A 7,500-nucleotide genomic window follows, 5' to 3' on the forward strand; every position below is an offset into this window, starting at 1 on the left:
AACGATGGTTGCTTTCTATCTTCCTCTCGCGCGTGCGCCCCCTCGCAGCTCACCCCTATGTTCCACAGTGACTAGTGACCTAGTTCTTTGGTTTATGTGTGACAGACTTCCACTGACCATGTTGCTAGTGACCCTAATGCTGCTTCTGCTACATCTCACTGTAACACAAACCTATTTGCAACTACATCACTCATTAAAAACAAGCACCATCGTTAGCATCATCCTCATCACCATCGTCATCGTCATCATCATCATCATCATCATCAGGACAGATAGCTTAATTATCAATTCAATCTCTACTTAATGCACATACACACACACGCATACACACACACACACACACACACACGTACAAAGATGGAGGGCTCAGTATGTAGGTAGGTAACTAGGTAGGAGAGGAAGGAGAGAAGGAGAGAAAGAAAGAAAGCAAGAAACGCATGGAACTTTCGCATTTCTTCGAATCGATAAGGATGAAACAACTTTGGGGAAAACTCTATCTTCAGGTAAAATTTCAAAGAAAGAAAAGAAAAAAAAAAAAAAAAAAAAAAGCCAAGATTTCGGGAGTCTATTTCGGCAAAATGTATAAAGGATTGCAATATCACTCGCTGGAAATGGTTACAACCCTATCTTCCGAGAAAGCAAGGGTAGGTCAGAATGGGGTGCCGTGCCACCTCTTAGCAGCAGCAGTTAGGACAAGTGAATGGCTTTATTGAAATTGTGAATAAAACAGCGTTTAGCAAATACATAGGAAGGTTTAGTTCTCACAAGAATTTACAAGACGTATGGGATCTCCAGAATAACATGTCATAGTAGTAGTAGTAGTAGTAGTAGTAGTAGTAGTAGTAGTAGTAGCAGCAGCAGCAGCACTGCTTCTGCTACTGTGCTGTAGGCAAAGATGTGGTCAATGTGTTGTGTGGGTGACCAGTGCATACGGACAGAAGGGTGAGTGTGTGTGTGTGTGTGTGTGTGTGTGTGTGTGTGTGTGTGTGCACATATGCCTAATATGAATATAGAAGTAAAATACACTTAGGGTTGTGTGTGTGCGTGTATGTGTGAAGGGGAAGTGTTTGAGTGTGCATGTACTTATGTATGTTAAAGAGAGAGAGAGAGAGAGAGAGAACTAGGTGTGTGTTTGTGCATGTGTGTATGTTAAAAAGAGAGAAAAGGAGGATATGTATGTGTGTGTGTGTGTGTGTATATAGCCATGTATGTGTGAGTGTGTTTGAACATGCATGTAGTTATGTATGTTTGAGAGGGAGAGAGAGAGAGATAAGGATATGTGAGTGTATGTGTGTGTGTTTGTATGTGCATACAGTTATGTATGTTAATAAAAGAGAGATAGGAGGGATTTGTGTGTGTGTGAGTGTGTTTATAGCGATGTATGTGTGAGTGTATGTAGTTATGTATGTTAGAGAGAGAGAGAGAGAGAGTATGTGTGAGTGAGATGGAAGAGATATATATACATATGTGTGTGTATGTGTGTGTAATAATTTGAAATGATAAACAAGAGTGGAGAGAGAGAGAGAGAGATAGAGAGAGAGAGAGATAGAGAGAGAGAGGGAGAGAGAAGTGTGTTGTGAAACAAGAGAATTATAGAAGAAAACAGAATGCATGAAGTTTACAATGATAAAACTAGTTAAACATCCTGCTATTTGTGGAGTGACACTGTTAGAAGGTCTTGACTCTCAAAAAAAAAAAAACACACACTCACACAAACAAATAAAAAAAAATAAAGAAAGAAAATTACTGAGGGTAGGGTGCGCAATAGCAATTGTAATATTTCGAAAATAAAAAGTTATGAAAACAGTAAATTGATGTAATAATGCACAGTGTACATACAATATGGATGTTTGTTTTTGTTTTTCAAACTTTTAAAATACTTAACTGACCCTATACTGGTTCCTGAAAAGAGAATAGCTACTCAAAGCACCCAGAACAAAACAGATATTATCACACACACACACACACACACACACACACACACACGTGTATAGACACCCAGAGATAGTTATATATATATATAAGCCAAGAGAGTTAGGGGTTGTGAATCCAACCCCCTAAGGGATAATATCTATCCAATATACTGCTGGCAGGGTACCCAATTACTATATATATATATATATATATATATATATATATATATATATATATATATATATATATATATACCCATACACACACACCACATACGTCCACAGATAGTCACAAATACACATATAATCACATACACTCACAGATAGTCACACATATAAATATATACACACACACACACAACATACATCAACAGATAGTTACAAACATATACACATATACCATATACACCCACAGATAGCCACACACATATATATATATATATATATATATATATATATATATATATATATATATAAACCATATACATCCAGAGACAGTCATATATACACACACATTACATACACCAACAGATAGTTTACAAACATTTACACACAAACCTGATGACGAGTTATTATAATTGATCAAATGAACAGCCCACTCATTAAACTAAGCTGCATGGGTGGCTGAGTATCCCTGTGACATTTGTACACTTAATGTAGACTCTCAGGCAGAATCAATGAGCATGACACAGTGAATGTCAAACCCTAACCCCTTTTATAAAAGAGATTCAGTTCATGTGACAGGCTTCCCCTAATCTCTATCTACCCAATTTCACTTACATGGAGTGGGACTGAACCGAGAAACTCGTGTTTGCAAAGAAACTTATTCAAGCCTAGATGCATCGATAAGTGTACACAAAGGATACACAGACACACACACATTTTCTTTGTGGATTAACAATGTAACCAATGGTTTCATGCAGTGGAAATCTCCACTGGTTGCCTTCAAATAAAGAATATTTGGACATACACTCTCACTGTTCAATAGAAACATACATATATACATACATATATATACACACACGCACACACATATATACATACATATATATATATATAAATACATATATATACATATATATATATAAATACATATACACACACACACACACACACACACACACACACACACATATATATATATATATGTATTTATTGTTCTTTAACAAGAATAGTATCGACAGTAACTTTGGAGTTTTCATCAGCTAAGCCATCATCCAATGAATGGCTTAGTTGGCACCAAAACTTTGAAGTCACTATCAATACTATTATTGTTAAAGAATAATAAATTTACACTCTACCAAAGCATGGAATAACCCTGCAGATTAATACAGAATTGTTTTTATTATACACTGAACATAAAAATAAACACTAAAGAGGAGGCCTACAAGAATTATCTGTCCTAGGATGGTGTTCAAGCTGTTTAGGTTGAAAAAGGAAAGAATAACTTTTGAAGCAAGTCATAGGGAGTATTATGATTTTTAGATGGCAACAGTTGACCCAGAGTGACTATATGCTTTCCTGAAGTTATTCAGTGACTGTTGCATCTCTGCATGTGTATGAGTGTCTTTGTTAGCGAGACCTGGACAGGCTGGAAAGTCCCCAATCAAAGTGATAACTGATCTTCACTTCTAGGTTGTCTGTGGTCAATAGTCTGTTGGGGTATGTCAGCCAGGTACACAAAGAGAGTTCGGTGCAATCACACATCCTTGTTTCAGTCTGCTGGTAATTGGAAACTCGTCAGAGATGTGTTTAATAGGATGTTTATCCAATACCATGACATAACAGAGCACTTGGGGTAAGCATTACCAATGAGTCAAGACCATCAAAGCATTTCCAATTCATCCACATGAATTATCTTGGCTCAATATCAAAAGCATTTTTTCCCAGGTTGTGGAACACATGTAAAAGAGGTTTCTATGGTATGCTACTCTTGTCCTGTATGTATCTGTCTCACACAGAACATCATACTGGTTGTTCCTTTTCAAAACTGTGCTGTGGACTTGGGTGAGATCTTTTCAGAGAGAAGCATTTGTGCAGGATTTTGGCAAAGACCTTTATCACAATGGAAAATAAAGGACATATATACACTGCAGTAGTTGCTACATATCTTCTGATCTCTTTTAATGCAGGTACCACCTGAGCTTCCCAATAAATCTTTCCCATTTTAACCTAAAAGGGAGTGAAAAGCCATTATTTTAACCACACACCTTTACTATGAGTGAGTTTCACAGGGTTGTCCAGACCAGGTGCTTTCCTTTGCTGCATTTTAATGATAACTAACTGAATTCATGGAATGTTAGTGGGACCAGCATCCAAACATGTATAATATAAAATTTATGTCCTTTTATTCTTTGAACAGTTTCCAGCAAACCCTTTTGAAACATGCTTCATATGATTATATATATATATATCATCATCATCATCATTGTTTAATGTCCGCCTTCCATGCTAGCATGGGTATATATATATATATATGTGTGTGTGTGTGTGTGTGTGTGTGTGTGTGTACATATACAAATAAAGGCAATGCATAAATGGGTGAGAAGTTACCCCAAGGCTGGATCAGAGCACTCAAGGTTCCAACTGCCTTCTACTCTTCATACTGGAATCTGATACAATCAAAAGATTACATAAGCATGTGGGGAGCAGTCGATCTGTGTGAAGTTCCTATATCACTTCAAAATCCTTTATCAAGAATTCTAGCACCCTATTTTACAACCAATAAAAATGTTAACTAGATTGTTATCTTCCAGACATTTGTTACTTTTTCAGACCGTTGAAAGTGCCTTTGGAGGAAGGCTCCCTTTTTTTCTTTGATGGGTCTTGCATGCTTGTTGCTTGCAGTCCTTGTTCTCTTTGTTCCATTTTTTTCTAACTGCCCCTGACAGTATACTACCCATAATCCTTTACACAATGATGAGGGTTGGTGCTACTGAGAGGGACAAGGAGGACCTGAGCTTATTAGTCCTCAACTTCCTGGTTATTGGCTTGCTAGTCAGTTTCTTGGCTTCTTTAGACTTGAAGACAAAGTGATCCTCTCCACTATTTCCAGTACCACATTTGACAGCACCTTGAGAGCAAAGCTTATGGCTCCTTTTTGTTGCAGTCTTTGCTGTTCTATTCTTCCCAATCTAACATAGCAGCCAGGATTTCTGCCCTACCCTACAGGTCTCATGGTTTTTCTTTATTCCCCCATGACGGGGCACAGTTCCAGAATAGCTTTATTCTTCTGGATCATTAAGACTTACATATCTATGTACTTCCCACTTGACCACATATTCTTTCCAGCACTTCCCATCTGTTCATAACTACACCAAAAACGTAATCAGATAAGGGTTCGTCAGTGTTACCAACATCATTTTTCTAGACCCTTCAGTTACCCTTCTGGCATAGAGTCTGTAATGAATCAGTGCAGCCTGCATTTTTGTCTCATCTCAGTTTTGAATATTACACAAACTGCTCCATAGTTTATCTCTCAGCCAATACAGACATATTGTTCAATACATTGGCCAACTTCCAGATATGGTTTTGAGGGCATAAGAAACCCCTTTCAATTTATGTGTATTCTTTAGGTAAGGCACTGCTTCTTGTAAAACGTCTCACCCTTGTTTTTTTTTATTGCTCCTCAGCTGACCTATGTCCAAAGATACTTTCTAAGTTTGTTATGCTAAAAAAACTCGTATTACTGTTACCAACTAATTCATTAGATCTTTCATCGTCAAACTTTAAAAGTTTCCTATGTTGGTACATCTTTTAAAAATTGTGTTTGTGTGTGTGTGTGTGTGTATCTACTATATATATATATATATATATATATATATATACATATACATATATATATATATATATATATATATGTATGTGTGTGTGTATGTGTGAGCGTGCGCGTATATATATATATTTATATAGTATAAATAATACATAAATATATGCATATATCCATACATATATGTACATACCTACATCTATATGCATACATATATGCATATATATATATATATATATATCCAAATTAAATGTGTATATATACATATGTAATATATATGCAATGTATATGTTGTATATGTATATATGTATGCATACATGTGTGTGTGTGTGTGTGTGTACGAACACACACATGTGTCTGTATATAACGTACATATGTGTTCATGTTTGTATGCATAAATATTACATTCCGTGTAAATATGTGCATGTACAACTGTATAAATACATTGCATATATTTATATCACACTTTCACAGTCACACACTTTCTACATGTAGCTCAACTATCGAAGTTTGTTGAAAGTCTACAGAAATATTTTTTTTTTTAGATAAAATAAAAAAATCGAAACTCTGCAATGAAGGAATGAAAAGAAGAGAGGAAATGTAACTGAAAATAATAACGGGAAATATTTGTGAAAATTGAAATAAAAGTTAAGACGCAGTGGGGGAGGGGATTCTCTGTTATCTAGTATGCTTTTCTCTCCTCTTCATCCCTTTTAGTTGTCAGGGTTACTTTCACTTGAAAATACGAAATATGAACAAACACAAATATACAGTTTGTATAATAAATAATATGAAAAAGTAGGAAAAAAACTATCGCTAAATGAATGTTTATACACCCGGATGGAGATGAAATATGCAACACAGTCTAAAAATCTTCATTTCAGTTAATTATTGGGGAAAAAAATAAATAAAATAATAATAATAATTAAATGTAATTGTTTGATTTTCGTCTCCCCAATTAGTAATGTGAAGATTATATCCATTAGGTCTTGTTGTTATCTTTTCGGGGTGTGTACACTCGTTGACAGGAAAATGGCTATATATTTAGTTATTATTATTATTAATTTCTTTTAAATTCCCTGTTAAATTAAGATATAAATATACATGTAAATAGGGTGGCAATCGATGGGTTCTCGGGTGATCATCGAGGTGGGGGGAGTGAATATGTATGATGTAGTGCGTGGGTAAAAGAAGTATTGAGAGAGGGAAAGTAGTGTGTGTGCGTGTGTGAGGTGTAGAGAATGGCCGATGCCACCCTGGCTACTCCAACCTTAATTTCTACTACTACCACTACTATATAACCACCCTAACTACTCCGGCACTGATCCCTCCTTGTACCACCACTAAACCCCGCGGAGCCACCCTTCACGTACAGAGATTAACAAGAGTAAGAGTGATAGCGGTAGATGTAACTTATAGCGGGTGGATCTAAATAGGTGGATGACGCAAGATGAGGGTAGAACATCGCTACTTACTTCTTTAGACCACTCTTCAACTGGAACGGGTGTCTTGTGCAGTGTCCCCATGCCAGTCGATTCCATTTCGGGTGAAGCTGCCATTGCAATGAGAAGCTGGAGAAGGACGGCTACCTCATTACCTTGGAGAGCGAACAGTGAGTGGGAGTTGCGGGTAGAGGTAGAGAAACACAGAGCGGTGCAGCTCACGTGTGGGGTAAGAGTGTAAGTGAGTGAAGCGAAAGGCAGATAGTTTAAAGCGGGGTGTCGTGGTGTGAGGAGAGGCGCGGGGAAGATATGGTAGTTTTGATTAGAGAGGGGTGGAGAAGAAGGCAAAAAGGGTGAGTAAGAGATGAAGAAAGAT

General features: G+C 36.7%; 1 protein-coding gene across 1 annotated transcript in view; it reads right to left on the reverse strand.

Moving 5' to 3' along the window:
* Positions 1 to 7,300, reverse strand: part of LOC106868382 (tRNA pseudouridine(38/39) synthase) — a 57,286-nt gene extending 49,986 nt beyond the window's left edge. Inside the window, 1 exon segment of the mRNA XM_014913607.3 lies at positions 7,158 to 7,300. The gene's annotated coding sequence lies outside the window, so the exon portion shown is untranslated.
* Between the last annotated feature and the right edge of the window lie 200 nt (positions 7,301 to 7,500).

The sequence above is a fragment of the Octopus bimaculoides genome, chromosome 26 (assembly GCF_046866305.1).
Source record: "Octopus bimaculoides isolate indiv1 chromosome 26, ASM4686630v1, whole genome shotgun sequence".
Classification (NCBI taxonomy): domain Eukaryota; kingdom Metazoa; phylum Mollusca; class Cephalopoda; order Octopoda; family Octopodidae; genus Octopus; species Octopus bimaculoides.